Source organism: Xenopus laevis, chromosome 7L, assembly GCF_017654675.1.
Source record: "Xenopus laevis strain J_2021 chromosome 7L, Xenopus_laevis_v10.1, whole genome shotgun sequence".
Lineage (NCBI taxonomy): Eukaryota > Metazoa > Chordata > Amphibia > Anura > Pipidae > Xenopus > Xenopus laevis.
In genome coordinates this window covers 12,690,707-12,708,127 of record NC_054383.1, presented here as the reverse complement: position 1 = coordinate 12,708,127, position 17,421 = coordinate 12,690,707, and the positions used below count along the sequence as shown (strand labels likewise).

Sequence of the window (17,421 nt, the reverse complement as noted above, 5' to 3'; positions counted from 1 at the left end):
GTTGATTATCTTATTCTGAGTAGCATTGTGTGTGTGTCTATTCTGTCTGGGGGAGGGGCTGTGAAGGAGTCCTATTGGAATGATTATGTTACTCCTGTTTCGTAGGGACTGCTGGGACTTTGTCCTGTGACTGTCATTGGTGTAAACGTACCGGGCTGGACAACTGCCCCCGATAAGGGGCACAGTGCTATTAATATTTATGGAACTGTACTCTCTCCAGTGGGGCACAGTGCTGTTACAATGTATGGAATGGTGGCCTGTTGGAGGGGCGCTATGGTATTACTTTTTAAAGGGGAACTCCACACAAACATAACTTTAGCTTTTTGAAAAGTAAACATAATTTCACGCAACTTTGCAATATACATCAACCAAAAAAATATGCAGACTTTTTTCTTAATTTTTAATGGTTTCTGATAGTTCCCTAAGCCTACCCCCTGCTCTTCTGCTGATCTGTCTGACTACTTTGCTGAGCTGTCTTGACTACTGTTACTTTGTATCAACAGCCACCTGTCCTCAGCCTGCATCCTCCAAACCCCACAATTCCCTGCACATGTGATTTCAATAAGGAAAGGAACATCATAGTGCAATGCATTGTGGGTTATGTAGTTCCTGCATGCTGTCCGTAAGCTGTGGAGAAGTTCTTATAATTTGTAACATCAGTGTTTAGTCCCTCCTTCCCTGCCAGGTTTTCAAATGATGCAGAAAGAGAAAAACTGTTAAACAGCTGGATTTCAGCATGAAAATGGCATTTATTCATACTTTTTGAAGAAACCTGTAACTATGATGGGTATTTTAGGGGTTTCTGTGTTATGTGGGCCTCTTTATCAAATTTTGGTTAGGAAGCCGGAGTTCACCTTTAAGGTACAATACCCTGTGGGAGGGGCATAGTGTTGTTCTTATTTATGGTACAATACCCTGTGGGAGGGGCATAGTGTTGTTCTTATTTATGGTACAATACCCTGTGGGAGGGGCATTGTGTTCTTATTTATGGTACAATACCCTGTGGGAGGGGCATAGTGTTGTTCTTATTTATGGTACAATACCCTGTGGGAGGGGCATAGTGTTGTTCTTATTTATGGTACAATACCCTGTGGGAGGGGCATTGTGTTCTTATTTATGGTACAATACCCTGTGGGAGGGGCATAGTGTTGTTCTTATTTATGGTACAATACCCTGTGGGAGGGGCATAGTGTTGTTCTTATTTATGGTACAATACCCTGTGGGAGGGGCATAGTGTTGTTCTTATTTATGGTACAATACCTGTCTGAGCGGCACAGTGGTGATATAATGTCTGGTATTTAACCCTCTCTGAGGGGCAGAACAGTGCCCTGTCTGAGTGATATTATCATTCATGTACTTATTGGGGCGTAGTGCTGTTATCATTCAGATTTTAGCTGCAAGTGAACTACATTCAAACCCCTTCCTCTCCCCCCCAAAATAATCCTGACCATTGTATTTGGGAGTTTTGTATCAATGTTGATGAAACCTGGTCATGTGTTTGCTATTGTGTTGAATAGGGGTTGTGTTCAGTTTCCCTTTAGGTTACCCTTCTCATAGAGGAGGAGCATGCTAGCCCCGCCCTGTTTGGGCTATTTAAAGGAGAATTCCACCCCCTAATTTGCGCCCTCCTCCCCCTGGCCTACCTGGCACCCTGGGCAAATGCCCCTAACTTTCTACTTACCCCTCCTTTCAGGTCCTGTCCAGCGGAGTCCACAGCAGCCATCTTGTCTTCTTCGGTCTTCTTCCTGTAGTGATCGGCATTTTCGGGCGCATGCGCAGTTGGAGGAATCTTCCGTTTATCGGAAATTTCGTGACTTTCGGCGCAGTAGCGCCGCAAAGGAAGATTCCGCCAACTGCACATGCGCCCGAAAATGCCGATCACTACAGGAAGAAGACCGAAGGAGACAAGATGGCTGCTGTGGACTCCGCTGGACAGGACCCGCAAGAAGGGGTAAGTATAAAATTAGGGGCATTTGCCCAGAGTGCCGGGTAGGCCAGGGGGGAGGAGGTCTATTTAGGGTAGAGGGTTGAATTCTCCTTTAAAGAAACACTAACACTTTAGTTATATGTAAACAATGGAGTTTCCTCCATCTGCCATTCCCCTGTAGCTTGTTACATACATATCCATGAATGCTGCGAGTTGTAGAGCAAGGGGCACCTTATCCGGGTGGCCCTAAATGCCCTGAATCTGCTTTTCCACAATGAAACAAATTATTTCTATTCTATGCCACTGACATTATTCAAGATTTCCAGCGAGCGTCCCAATGACACCATCAGACAATTAAATCCGAGCTGCAGATTTGCACATTGTGTTCTGTTCCCGTATCCTCTGCTGATTACAGCTGTGTCCTCACTAGCACCCAGGACTCTCCGACAGATCTGATTTATGGTCCCTGTTCCGTGCCATTGAGACTCAAGAACAGTCTGTAACTCTTTGCAGCCAAGCTATTAAAGGAAAACTAAACCACTCAAACAATGTAGGTCTCTATAAAAATGCATAAAACTGCTCAAATGTAAAACCCTGCTTCGTGTAAATAATATATTTATATACTTTTTTTAGTAGTACGTGCCATTGGGTAATCATAAATTTAAAAAAATTGCCATTTTAGAAAATAAGGGTGCCCCCAGGGATCGTATGATTTACAGTGCACACAAATAAACCATACATGTTAGGTCACATGTCTTTTGCTTCCACACTTCTTCCTGTTACAGTTAGAGCTGCAGTATTTCTGGTCAGGTGATCTCTGGGGCAGCACCCAGACCATCACAAAATGGTGGCTCAAGGCAAGAGATGTAAAAGGGCAATATTTACTTAAATGTATACACCAGTTTGGTAAGATCCTTTAATATGCTGCTTAATTTGATATAAACTATCTGTTTCTTAAATATTCATTTTGGGAGTAAAGTTTCCTTTAAGTATTTCACCCATGTCTTACCCACTGCCATGGGGCAAAAGTAAGACATGGGTGAAAGTCATCAGTGAGTGAGACCGTAGTGGTATGAACCGTATCAAAAGTTCCATTAAAAAAAACAAAAAATGTGAAATGTATTATGGAACAAAATCAGTGGCCAGTCTGGTTTGTTACTGCTTAAGAGCAGGCCATTACAAGACAATCATATACTTAAACAAACTCAACAGCTTGTTAAATAATAGGGCCTTAGAGCCTCAAGGCGGATGTTTACATGGGTGACTCATACATTGCACTGACCCCATTTTCAAAGATGCATTCCACAGTTCAATTTGCATGTCTCCACCCGCGCTCCCTAGAGTGCGAGGTGTTGTCTAGATTCCTGTTTAGTGAGGAAATGTTGTGTGTATGGTAGTATGGCCTAGAGATATTTTTCAGTTTTAAGAATCCTGTTTCACAATAATCTAGAGCCTGAAAGCAGAAGGAGAACATAAAAAGCTCATTGCAGACAGTGCCCTTGCTGGAATCGAACCTAAGGCCATAGGTAATAAAATCCTTGCAGATAGTGCCCTGACTGGAATCGAACCTAGGACCAAAGGTGCTAGGTTCGATTCCAGCCAGGGCACTATCTGCAAGGATTTTATTTTTTCTCTGTATCTGCATGGGTTTCCTCCAACCTTCTATAAACATACAGGTAGGCTAAGGGTCCCTGATAAATATTATTTCACTGTGAAATGTCAGGGCTATATAAGTAAAGAATAATAATTCAGAGTGTTATTATAAAATATGAATTAAACTGTCATGGCGTTAAGGGGAATAAATGACCTGTTGTCTGTGCTTGATTCCCAGTTGAATTCCCTCCTTCCCTCTATTCGCACCCCACCCTTGGCATGTGAACCAGTAGTATCTGTTGTCCTTATTAAGCACTAGCACATGATTTCTGCTTTGCAGCAGCGTCTGTTATTTATCTCTGTAAAACTGTATAATATTCAACAAATAACCCCCAGCACGTGACTCGAGCCCAGGAGCACATCTGCCATCTAGCTGCGGCGCAGTTACACATGCGAGGGCCCAGCAGAGCCCGCTATTTGCATGGAAATGAACAATCTCTTGCATGTGTGTTTCCTGGTATTGGGCGAAAAGTGAAGTTGATTGGGTTTGACTCGTTAACAACCAAAATCATGGTTTTCCCCTTAAAGCCTGGGATTGGGCCCTTTAGGCATTTCTTCAATTCGTTGTTAGCCCCTATGACGCCCAGTGATCTGGATGGGATCCAAAAGGCATCTGCTGAGGCTGGCATTTAAACATAGATGTGAAAAGAACTTGACTACATTGCTACGGGGGAACTATAAAGCTCATCTCTAGATGTTCCTCCTAATGGGGCCCTTTTCTCTTCTGTGGGACCAGCAATGGAGCCAGGGGGCAGTAGTGATATTTAAAAGGACAGACACACATTGCTAGTAGAACAAAGGCTTAAGCTACTTTCTATAACATGTTGAAGGGGCAGTTCAGCTTCACAAATCATATTATTTTGTATTGTGTGTTTTTAAAGGGGTTGTTTGCCTTTAAATTCACTTTTAGTATGATGTAGAGAGTGATATTCTGAGACAATTTGCATTTGGTTTTCATTTTTTATTTGTGGCTTTTGAGTTCCAGTAGAAACCCCATTTTACGTTTTTCAGGTAGTGGTACAAGTACTGGTATATGTAGTGGTACCTGTAGTGGTACCTGTAGTGGTACCTGTAGTGGTATATGAAGTGGTACCTGTAGTGGTATTTGAAGTGGTATATGAAGTGGTATTTGAAGTGGTATATGAAGTGGTACAGGTAGTGGTACAGGTAGTGGTACAAGTAGTGGTATATGTAGTAGTATAGGTAGCCTGGGAATGGCACCCTGGGCACAGAGCTGCAGAAACATTGCCTCTGTTTTGTCAGACTCTCCTGGACTTGACCCCGTTTAAGGTGACAGTCGGCACTGGTGTGGGAACCGGCATTCCAAAATTCCTTTTCTCCCCTCTGGGGCTTTAAATCCAAACAATCATTCAATAGAACAGAACTGCACGTGAAAGGGAGGTGCTTTGTGGCTGCAAGGGGATTAATATGGGCCGGGGGTCACTCGACTGGGGGTTTCATACTGGAGTTGAACTACAACTCCCAAGAGTCTTTGACAACTGATCAGGGGCCATGTGCTTGAAAACAGTATAAAGGATACGGCAGTGTTATCTCCAGCACCCAATACCCTGGGGAGATCACATTTCAATTGCTTTATTTTAAATGGGTGGTTCACTGTCAACTCTATAACACAATAGTATGTAATGTGACAGTGAGCTTCTTGTTGTCAGCCTTAAAGGGGTGGTTCACCTTTAATTTAACTTTTAGTATGTCATAGTATGGCTAAGCAACTTTTCAATTGGCCTTCATTATTTATTTTTTATAGTTTTCTTACTTGTTCCCGCTTTTAAATAGGGGTCACTGACCCCATAAAAAAAACAACGAATGCTCTATAAGGGCAGAGACACACGGTCAGATTCGGGGAGTTTCCGGGGACAAATCTCTTCTATGGGGCGACTAATCTCCCCGAACACTGATGGGGGGCAGTGATCACCATTTGAAAGATGCAAAGAGTCAGAAGTAGAGTCCTGCGCGGGTCTATTTTTGGAACTTATACCCAAAACCTACAACCCACATTCTTACCCGCTTGGACGCGCTAGTACCTTATCCGCAGGAAGTGCTGTCATTGTAAATCGGAAGTGACATCATCGGAAGTAGGTGTGGCCATAAAAAGGGAGTACAACAGGAAGTTGTCCTTGTAAACCGGAAGTAACATCATCGAAAGTAGGCGTGGCCATAAAAAGGGAGTGCAATAGGAAGTTCTGTCATTCTAAACCGGAAGTGACATCATGAGAAGTAGGTGTGGCCATAAAAAAGGAGTACATCAGGAAGTGCTGTCATTGTAAACTGGAAGTGACATCATCAGGCGTACGCATGATCAGAAAAAAAGGAGTAAAAACTCGCGATTGAGAAGGCCCTGAACCGCCACCCACAATCCCGTAGAACTGCCGACCCGCGTCTATACCCACACCTTCTACCTGCAGGGTACCGCAGGTTTTTGCAGGTAACCCGCGGGTACCCGACCCGCTGCAGGACTCTAGTCAGAAGAAAAAAGCAAATAATTAAAAAAAAAAAATCTATAAAAATAGGAACTAAGGGCCAATTGCAAAGTTGCTTAGAATTGCCCATTCTATATTATATCAAAAGTTAGCTTAAATGTGAACCACCCTTTTAAAGAGAGGAAGGGATAAAAAAAAAAAGATTACATTTCCTTTTCATTGTGTAAATGTCTCTGTACATGTAATATAGTGAGACGTGTTCTTGCCTCCAGCCCCCGGGAATCTATTGTACTTGAGAGCAGCCTCCATAAAGTGCGGGGTTACTCGGGGATACACGGCAGGAATGCTGACACGACTCTTGCAATCTGTGCCTGTGTAAATGCAGCAAATAAATGAGTCTGCAGCAAGTCCCCCTGCCTTTTGCTTTTTATATTGTTACTGCTACTTTGTATTACTCATCTTTCTATTCAGGTCTCTCCATTAAATGCATGGTTGCTAGGATCATTTGGATCCTAGCAACCAGATGGTTGAACAACCCATTTAAGGGTTCAAGCACAAAGGCAGATTCGGGGAGATTTTGTTGCCTGGCGACTAATCGCCTCTTCTGTGGTACGACAATCTCCCTGAACTGCCTTCCGCCTCCTATAATGACAAAACGCCAGCGCCAATGCACTCGCGGCACTTCGATTTCCAAAGTTGTCCAAAATTTCCTCGTGAGGCAACTACGGGCGACTTCGGAAATCGAAGCGCCGTGAGTGTATTGGTGCTGGCGTTTTTCTCATTATAGAAGAGGGAAGACAGTTCAGGGAGATTGTCGCCCGTAGAAGAGGAGATTAGTCGCCAGGCAACTAAATCTCCCCGAATGTGCTTGCTCCCGAGCTTTCAATTTGCAACCCATTGCATGAGAAAGGAAAGCAACTCCGCAGCAGCTTGAAAACCTGTACAGGTATGGGACCTGTTATCCAGAATGCTCGGTACCTGGGGTTTTCCAGATAACGGATCTTTCCATAATTTAAACAAAATCACTTAAACAATAAATAAACCCAATAGGCTGGTTTTGCTTCCAATAAGGATTAATTATATCTTAGTTGGGATCAAGTACAAGCGACTGTTTTATTATTACAGAGAAAAAGTTGGATTATTTGGATAAAATGGAGTCTACGGGAGATTGCCATTCCATAATTCGGAGCTTTCTGGATAACAGGTTCCGGATAACGGATCCCATACCTGTACTAGTATTAATACTGCATACATTTCATAGACAGGAGCTGATTAGTAGTTAAATAAAAAAAGTGTCCCTTTAAATGCTTTTGTTCTGCTGCTTTCTAGGATCCATATATTTCCCCAAACTGCCCAAGCTCAATATCGTTCCTCTCTGTAGGTTTTCGGGCAGCTCAGGGCATGATTTTATCAGGCTGAAAGCCGATACTGAGCTTAAAAGCTTGTGCCACTGAAATGCTGATCAAGCCTTCCCTTCTCCCCTCCCTTCGCCCCCTGTGAGAAGAGAAAGGGTTAAATTAATGGTGGTGCCCACCCTGCGGCACCCAGGCATTTATCTTCAGCTGCTATTGCTGATGGGGAAAATGAAGCAGGAGAGAGAGAGAGAGATGAATTACACAGGGATCCACATTCCTCCCAGTCTCCTTCTCGCTCCTTCCAACTCCGGGTTATTATTCTTCTGTCATGACTGCTCCCTTGACTTTTCCTTTCTTGGATCAGTGCCTGGACTTTGTGGAGACCAAAATTATCCTGCCGTCCTCAATCACATCAGAGAGCAGCAGCTTTGCTCTGGGAGCAGAAAGGCACTTGGAACGGAAGTCGGCTGAGATATACAGGTCGGGATTTGTGCCGAGTTTTACAGAAAGAATCTTTTCTCCTGTAACCGCTGTGCACCGGGCCCTTGGGCTTTTTCTGGGCTATTTTGGAGCAGTTATGGCACAGTGATCATGGAGCTGTATCGTTCCTTGGTAACCATATTTTTATTTTGTTTGGGCTCTCGGCACCTGAGCTACAGTCCATGAGCCATTTACTACCCACTGTAGCTACCCATGACTTAGTTATAGTATGAACAATTACATCATAGAATGAAGGTCATACCTTATCTTGAAGGAGAAGGAAAGCTATTTTATTGCCAATAGATTAGCCACAATAGTGCAAGCTAGAATGCTATATTTATTCTGTAGAATGCTTTACCATACCTGAATAAGAAGCTCTCTGTTTGTTTAGGATAGCAGCTGCAGTATTAGCTTGGTGTGACATCACTTCCTGTCTGAGTCTCTCCCTGCACACTTAGTCTGGGCTCAGATTACAGCAGAGAAGGGAGGGGGGGAAGAGGAGCAAACTGAGCATGCTCACGCCCAGGGCAATGAGGTTTAAGCTGAAAACAGGAAGTCTGATACAGAAGCCCATGAGTACACAATAGAAGGAAAGAAGTGCTGTGTTTCTTTTGACAGAGGACTCAGAGCAGCATTACTGGTATATTTAGGTGGACGTTTCTGTTAAGGCTTACTTAGTTTTAACCTTTCCTTCTCCTTTAAGCAGAATGATTCTACTGCTCGAGGCTAAGGTTGCATGGTTTAAGTTGTCCATGGCCAATCAATACTAAGGGAAATCAGTCAATGTGTAACCAGTTTTTCTCTATGGAGTAAAGGTGGCCTGCGTTCATTGTCTGTCAACTTGCCGTTCATGAGTTGAGAGCCTTTTGGCCTTAAAGGAGAACTCAACCCCCACAAATAAAAATATCTACTCAGTACCCTACATAGTCCCCCCTCCCTGCTCTTCCCTATAGAGCCGGAAGATGGTGCCCATGAGCTTTACTGAACTTACTCTGCACTTATAGGTGAGTATAGGATTAGGGGCACTTATAGATTTCATCACCTATGCAGGGGGGGACTATGTACGGTACTGAGTAGTGGTTTTTATTAGTGGGGGGGTTGAGTTCTCCTTTAAAGAATCCTCCAGGCGACTGATATCTGATCAGAACATCTTCATATATTTGTTGGAAAGTTCAGTGTACGTTGTGCCTTGAGATACAGTCATTGGCCAGGGTCTCCAGGCTCCGATTAGTCCAGACTCTACCAAAGCATAATTTACCAAATGTGTTGACCTGACCTGGCCAACTACCTTTTCTGTGTTGATATATTTTTTTCTGTGTATGGCTGAGTGCTACTCTGGCTTAACTCAACTGTGGCTTAACAACAAATTTATCTTAAGTGTGAGTAAAGGTGGCCATACAAGGGCAGATCTGCTCATTTGAAGTGGTTGCCAAAAGAGCCGATCTTGCACCGAAAGTGATCAATATCAGGCTGATCCGATCATGGGCCCTAGGGTACAATGATCAGATCACAAGGTGGTGTGATGCCAATGCGGTCCTCGTTTCCACTGGAATTTGATTTCTAGTCAGATATTGGTTGGGGAAGACCGTTGGAGGTCCCCATACACTGGCCAATAAGTTGTTGACTTTGTCTAGAACAGTTATAGAGAAAAAGCCCTCTGTGATAGTGGGACACCAACACTAACATTGTCTTGTTGGGTTTTTCTTACTACAGGGGAATGCATATGGTAAACATAGGTGTCCCTCTCTACATCAAACTTAGCATCATCAGACGCCAATTACGACAAACAGATAATATATTTCTTTCTTGTCTTTGCTTTCCTTATGGGAAATGTCTTGTTTGTGTTTATACATCAGGTCCCTAACCAGGAGAAAACACACACTGTTTCTACAGAATAAGGTTATTCACATCCAGAGGCCAAATCCTTTTATGTGGATGCGCAGGCTTTAGCCAAATTTGTTTTCTGCTCGCATAATATCTGGGACACCAGGAAATTGTTGTATAATTTCATTGTATAATGTGAACGGAAGCATAGAGCCAAGAGTTCCTTTTATTGCTGTAACATCTGCCCCAGATCTTTCAGATCCAGTGACCTCCGTGCTTCCCCTGCAGCTTACACTAAGGTGCATCTGTGCTTTTAATGAGTATTCTGGGAGGAGCTCATTAGAAAACGTGCATGAAATAATTCCCTGTATATGTATAATAAATTGCAAATATAAGCAGAATATGAGATGTGTCAAATCAGAGAGACAACAGTATGATGGTATAGTGATTTCCAGTATGTCTGAATAAAACATAGGACTTGTAGACAGGTTAGAACATCTCCTGGCAGACCGTGCTCTGGTTGGAATCGAACCTAGTACCTTCGGTCCTATGTTCGATTCCAGCCAGGGCACAATCTGCAAGGAGTTTATATATTCTTCCTGTGTCTGCATGGGTTTGCTCCCACACAAATAATAAAATTGTGTGCCTTCTTCTGTCCCTTTAATAGGCTGTAGTTTCTCTCCAGCTTTTCTCTCAGGGAAAACATGCAGGTCTCACATTATGTTATCTCCTGTCAGCGAGTTGCCAATAAACCATTGCATTAGGGGGGCCCAAGCATTACTGGCTTAAACACCCGCCTCCGCATGTCTGGCTGTTTGAATCTCTGAGCTTTATGAGTCACCGTGATTAATCCTTTATGGTAATAGGAGTGCCTCCCTCCAGCCCTGGGATTTGCCCGCTCTTCATTAGTGCTGGAGTTTTTGTGGCTAAACGTATTGATAACTTTAGCAGCTCTCCAGTATGTTCCGTCAGGCAGGCGGGTTCATTGTGTCCCGCCGTCCTTCTGAGGCCATTAAATTTATAGGCTGGTGTCGGGAAAATGTTCAGCATTAAAATGTGTTAATACTATTTCCGCGGCGGAACTTTACCTTCACCGCCAGTGAAGAAAACATGTTTGCGTGCTCTGGCTTGCCATTTTTAAAGGGAAAATTAAGGGAGCCTGACTGAATACATTTTGGTGTAAAGGGATTCTGTCATGATTTTTATCATTTTTATCACTGGGATTTTAATGGGCCCCTGGCACTATGACCCAAATGCTTTCCAGAAATTCTATACATATATAAACAGGACTTTATTCCTACCTGTCTATTTGGGTTACTATGGGTACTGTCTGCAACTTCTAGGATTATTCATTTTGACATTAAAGGGCAAGTAAATCTTTAAGTTGTATTCATTAGTAATAGAGAAGATAGGCCCCACCCCATCCAGCATATGCAGTGCCCACCCACGAGGTGGCTAACACTAGTGACTTTTCACCAGCGTTATTATCCGCAAGGACATCGCCAATTCACAGGCGCAGATGCCAATTCATTGGCGAAAGAGACTGTTGCTAGGGTTCGCCAGGCGACTTTTCGCTCTGGCTAAAGGTCGTTACTCCGCAAAGTCAGTAAAATGCAGATTTTACTGAACGTTACCTCTTTTGGCAGAGTTGTCTTCGCCATCTCAGACCAGGCGAAGTGCTAATAAGAAGCCAGATCTTCCTCAATCTTCTGTCACTTACATCATATCCTGTCTGCCAAAAATGTATTAAAGTTCCAAAAACCCTGGCGACTTTTCCTACTCTGAAGCGGAATTGCCTGCAAAAGTCCCAACTTTTTTTGGGTAAGCGGTTTTCTCCAGACATTTCATAACATATGGAACATTGATTTTACAGTGGGCTCATGTGTAGGGCATTATATTAACTCTCTTGTCTTTATTAAGGTTCCCCGGACATTTGTAATAAAAAGTGGTAACTTCAAGCATTTGCACCAACGTTTATCATAAAGACCTCCATACAACTTTAAATTACCCGCCGTATGCAAATAGACCTAAGCGCAAGATCACTAGCAGATTTTCGCTAGGCACAAACGATTTTTTCGTTGCCTAGGGCAAAATCTTGCATATTAGTGAATTAGCCTAGTGGTAGTGAATTTGCAACTGGCAAAGTGGTGCGTTATCGGTCGCTGGCGACAATTCGCCCTTGTATTAGTAAATCTGCCCCTATATTAGTAAATCTGCCCCTATGTGCTCATTTACCAGTTCTCCGAATCTCAGGCTGGGGCATTTCTCGTTAAAGCCCCGTATATTAGAGTCCTGCAGCGGGCCGGGTACCCGTGGGTTATTTTGTGGGTCGCAGGTAGAAGTTTCAGGAGCGGGTATAGACGCAGGACGGCGGTTCTCCGGGTTTGCAGGTCGGGTCTTTTGAATAGCGAGTTTTACTCCTTTTTTTCTGATCACGCCTACTTCTAATGATGTCACTTCCAGTTCACTCGCGGGTTCAAGCGGGTAAGTATGCGGGTTGGGTTAAACAAATTGGTTCCATGCAGGACTCCGTACCGTATATAGCTGCCGATTCGGGGAAAGCTTTTATTCCTGGGTGGGGTATTCTCTGCACTGAGCACGTTAGCGGGGCAGTTTATTTTGCATAAAGGCTCATATTCAGTGCAATGATAATAATGCATTTGTTTTGTTAGGGCTCAACCCTCCCCTCCCTCCTTCCCTCTTTATTGGATCTGCTTTAACTCTCCTGTGAGGCAGTGTGAGAACGTCCCCCGGCAGCTGTAATGACTTGGAATAGATGTGTATGGTAGCTGCAGCTGAAATGTTCCAAGTGTGTGCTCGGAATGCTGATTCCCGGCCAGACATCTGCTGGGAACGTCAAGTAATTCCATCCAAGCCCTCGTCATGTTTCATAAAACACTGGTTGGTATTCATTTATTTATGCGCTCTCGGCACCGCTCCGTTCCTATAACAAGCAACACAGTGATGGCTGCCTCTCTGAGATGTGGCCCCGCATTCTTAGATCTTTTTAAAGGGGCCCGCTCCTGGGTTGCAAGTGAGTGCCCTTGGCTGTATTTCATTCTGCCTTATATATTCTCTTTTATTTATGCAGCCTGTTGGGTCTCTGCCAGTGCCAGCTTGTGTGTATAATCCTATTATTCGGCTGCTCAGTCCTCACCCTGGTTTTTGTGTGTGTGTTTACTCACGTCTTGCTAAGCCAGCCTCTGCCAAGTTTATTTATATCCCTGCAAACAGCACTTACGCAGGTTTTCTCCTCCGGTCTCCCTATGGGCTCATATCATTTGCCCGGGCCCATGAGGTCGAGGACAGTTCTGAAAAGCTAAAAACACCACATGTGACATCATTAAATTGCAGTTGCATATCTCACATGGCTGCCTCAATTAACCTGCGAGCAACACAAGTATATTGACTAATAGGGAAAATGAGTACACATGTAAAAACGCTATCCCAAGCTGAAATTATGTACCTGGATGAAACTCATACAAGCAGCGGCAGAAGATGCAAGCTCCATGCAGAGAGTGCTCTGGCTGGAATCGAACCTAGGATCTTGGGTCCTAGGTTCGATTCCAGTCAGGGCACTCTCTGCATGGTGATTGTTTGTTCTCCCTTTTTTGCATGGGGGTTTTACAGCTAAATACTGGCTCCTGATCATAGTGTGTGTGAATGTGATCCCTTACAATTATCAGCTCTTCTCGAGCAGGAGCTACTATGAATAACATGATCTCAAATAAGTTAAGATAACTTTCCCTATAATTGTCTCTTTAACCTTGTAACTGCTCTTTGCTGTAAGGGGTATGAAAGTGCATGTCACTGTCTATTGCAATGTGCTCCTTAGCACGCACAGGGCGTTGCATAGCTGCACTTCTCTTAACAGATCAGTATCTCACCTTATCTTTCTTAATTGTAGCTGCTCCTGTCTTTACAATATACAATCTCTGTTCACCTTTAAGTTACCTTTTAGTAGGTTAAAGAGTGTCCCGTTCTAAGCAGCTTTTCAGTTGGTCTTCATTATTTATTTTTTGTAGTTTTTTAAAATCCAACTCTTTCTAGCTTTAATTTAGGGGTCACTGACCCCATATAAAAAACAAATTGTAATAAAAAATTGTTATTGCTACTTCTTATTACTCATCTTTCTATTCAGACCCTTTTCCTTGAGGTGCATCCCTTGTGTTGCTCAGACTTCCACCAGCTCCACTTCTATTGGCTCAGCAGACGACCGTTGTTCTGTAGCTGCCACATGAGTTGCGCAAGGCTTAGATGTCCTCTCTCACACAAAGGTGGTTTCACTTGTGACGGTAAATCACACCCCCTAGTGGGAGTGCGCTCTTGTGCCCCACAATGGAATGTGTAAAATGTTCATTCCTCAGGCTTCACCAAGCGTGTATGTTAATGTGCAAAACAGCAACGCAACTGTTTCATCACTGGCTGCAGTCTAATGGGAAGGGTGCTGGGCGGGGAGCACTTGTGAGTCACCACATCGTTAGTATATATATAAATTGCCCTTGTTAGCACAGGATGGATCATATCACTGAGAACAATGGCAGCCTCCTATTAATTGCAAGGTGTAGGAGCTCTCATTGCTTTGTTGCATAATAAGGCCTCATTGATGCTACGTTGTGACCCCTTAATTAACGCTTCTGATGATTATTGATTATGATTATTGTGTAGGAAGATGCTAATGCCCCAATTGGCTGCTTTCTGTATTCTTGTGACTTGTTCTGATGCTCTCATTGGCTGTGATTTTCCAGACTGGGTAAGGATTTTGACTACATATACGGGATCGTTATCCTGAAACCCATTATCCAGAAAGCTCCAAATTACGGAAGGGACATTTCACATAGACTCCATTTTGACCGAATAATTCAAAATATTTAACAATTATTTCCTTTTCCCCAGTAATAATAAAACAGTAGCTTGTACTTGATCCCAACTAAGATATAATTAATCCTTATTGGAGGCACAACCAGCCTATTGGGTTTAAAGAATGTTTAAATGGCTTTTAAAAGGGATACTGTCATGGGAAAAAAAAATTTTTTCAAAATTAATCGGTTAATAGTGCTGCTCCAGCAGAATTCTGCACTGAAATCCATTTCTCAAAAGAGCAAACAGCTTTTTTTATATTCAATTTTGAAATCTGACATGGGGCTAGACATATTGTCAATTTCCCAGCTGCCCCAAGTCATGTGACTTCAGCAGCCAAACAAAAGAACAATGGGAAGGTAACCAGATAACAGCTCCCTAACACAAGTTAACAGCTCCCTGATTAGATCTAAGAACAACACTCAATAGTAAAAACCCATGTCCCACTGAGACACATTCAGTTACATTGAGAAGGAAAAACAGCAGCCTGCCAGAAAGCATTTCTCTTCTAAAGTGCAGGCATAAGTCACATGACCAGGGGCAGCTGGGAAATTGACAAAATGTCTAGCCCCATGTCAGATTTCAAAACTGAATATAAAAAAATCTGTTCTTTTGAGAAATGGATTTCAGTGCAGAATTCTGCTGGAGTAGCACTATTAACTGGTGCGTTTTGAAAAAACCATGTTTTCCCATGACAGGATTCCTTTAAGTTATGGAGATCCAAATTACACAAAGAACCCCAGGTCCCGAGCATTCTGGATGCGTTCTCCTGAAACCCGTTATCCAGAAAGCTCCGAATTATGGAAAGGCCATCTCCCATAGACTCCATTTAAACCAAATTTTTAAAAATGATTTCCTTTTTCTCTGTAATAATAAAGTAGCTTGTACTTGATCCAACTAAGATATAATTAATCCTTATTGGAAGCAAAACCAGTCTATGGGGTTTATTTAATGTTTACATGATTTTCTAGTAGAGTTAAGGTATGGAGATCTAAATTACAGAAAGATTTGTTATCCGGAAAACCCGAGCATTCTGGATAACAGGTCCCGTACCTGTACTACCAGTTGTCAGAGAGTGGAGGAGGGCAGCATAATTCAGAGCATGAGAACAATTAATATATGCGATCTCCTCCAGCCAATCAGAGCATCAAAGAAATATTCTTTCTCCTGCATAGAATAATATAGGGCTGACATTAGGATCAGATCCTGTAAATAAATCCCAGGATTCCGCTGGAAGGCATGCACTGCTCCCATTTAAAGAGCACGCAAACCCCCCAAAAAAATAAATTTTCAGCCGACTTCTGCTACATTGTACCAAGAGTTGCCAGTGTTGAGAATAGAAGCGACAGACAGATACCGCAGTTATAGAGATACATACAGCCTTGCAATGTGTGTGATAATAATATCATTTCTTTCATTATTCAAACGTTTATTTTTAGTTTTATATCCCCTTTAACTAGCCGGGAAACCTTGTTTTATTACTGAGATCTAGTTTTTTTTTCTGACTTTTTTTTATTTTTGTGTTATGTAAGAAGTGAGTGTGTGCTCATTAGTTGTGTGTGTGTTTCCTGTGCGGTTAGAGGAAACTACCTGAGGCTTTTATAATTAGGGCACCCGGCACACCCAGCACCTGATCAAAGTGCACCCATGACCTACAGACCAGCCCTTAAAGGAACAGTAACACCAAAAAATGAAAGTATTTTAAAGTAATGAAAATATCATGTAATGTTGCCCTGCACTGGTACTATAGTAGTACTTATGTTATCTACTGTGTATCCTGTGCTTGAATGGCTGCCCCCTTGTCTACACAGTAGCTTGTTTATATAAACTATAGTAGTACTTATCTGTTATCTACTGTGTATCCTGTGCTTGAATGGCTGCCCCCTTGTCTACACAGTAGCTTGTTTATATAAACTATAGTAGTACTTATCTGTTATCTACTGTGTATCCTGTGCTTGACTGGCTGCCCCCATGGCTACAGAGCAGCTTGTTTATATAAACTATAGTAGTACTTATCTGTTATCTACTGTGTATCCTGTGCTTGAATGGCTGCCCCCATGGCTACACATCAGCTTGTTTATATAAACTATAGTAGTACTTATCTGTTATCTACTGTGTATCCTGTGCTTGAATGGCTGCCCCCATGGCTACACAGCAGCTTGTTTATATAAACTATAGTAGTACTTATCTGTTATCTACTGTGTATCCTGTGCTTGAATGGCTGCCCCCATGGCTACACAGCAGCTTGTTTATATAAACTATAGTAGTACTTATCTGTTATCTACTGTGTATCCTGTGCTTGAATGGCTGCCCCCATGGCTACACAGCAGCTTGTTTATATAAACTATAGTAGTACTTATCTGTTATCTACTATGTATCCTGTGCTTGAATGGCTGCCCCCATGGCTACACAGCAGCTTGTTTATATAAACTATAGTAGTACTTATCTGTTATCTACTGTGTATCCTGTGCTTGAATGGCTGCCCCATGGCTACACAGCAGCTTGTTTATATAAACTATAGTAGTACTTATCTGTTATCTACTGTGTATCCTGTGCTTGAATGGCTGCCCCCATGGCTGCACAACAGCTTGTTTATATAAACTATAGTAGAGCTTACATGTGACTTTACATTCCTGCGGATAGAGAACTATTGGGAAAGAAAAGATTGTGCAGTTACCCAGCATTCTGCCCAGGACAGACCAACTGCAACATCGCTGTGTTCTCCCAAAAGCAGAGCGGCCTCCCAGCATCATTTTATATGATCATTTTATCTGTTTAATCTAGGATTATGGCATTACTGTAATATGAAAGGGATTTAAATAAGATATTCAAGTTAATACATGTTAAGCTAATTTCATTTATTAATGCTGAACTGTTTGTCACC

General features: G+C 42.7%; 1 protein-coding gene across 2 annotated transcripts in view; it reads left to right on the top strand.

The window, feature by feature from the left end:
• The window catches only part of jmjd1c.L (jumonji domain containing 1C L homeolog), a 226,646-nt gene that overhangs the window by 162,141 nt on the left and 47,084 nt on the right, over positions 1–17,421 (top strand). The gene's annotated exons all lie outside the window — the stretch shown is intronic.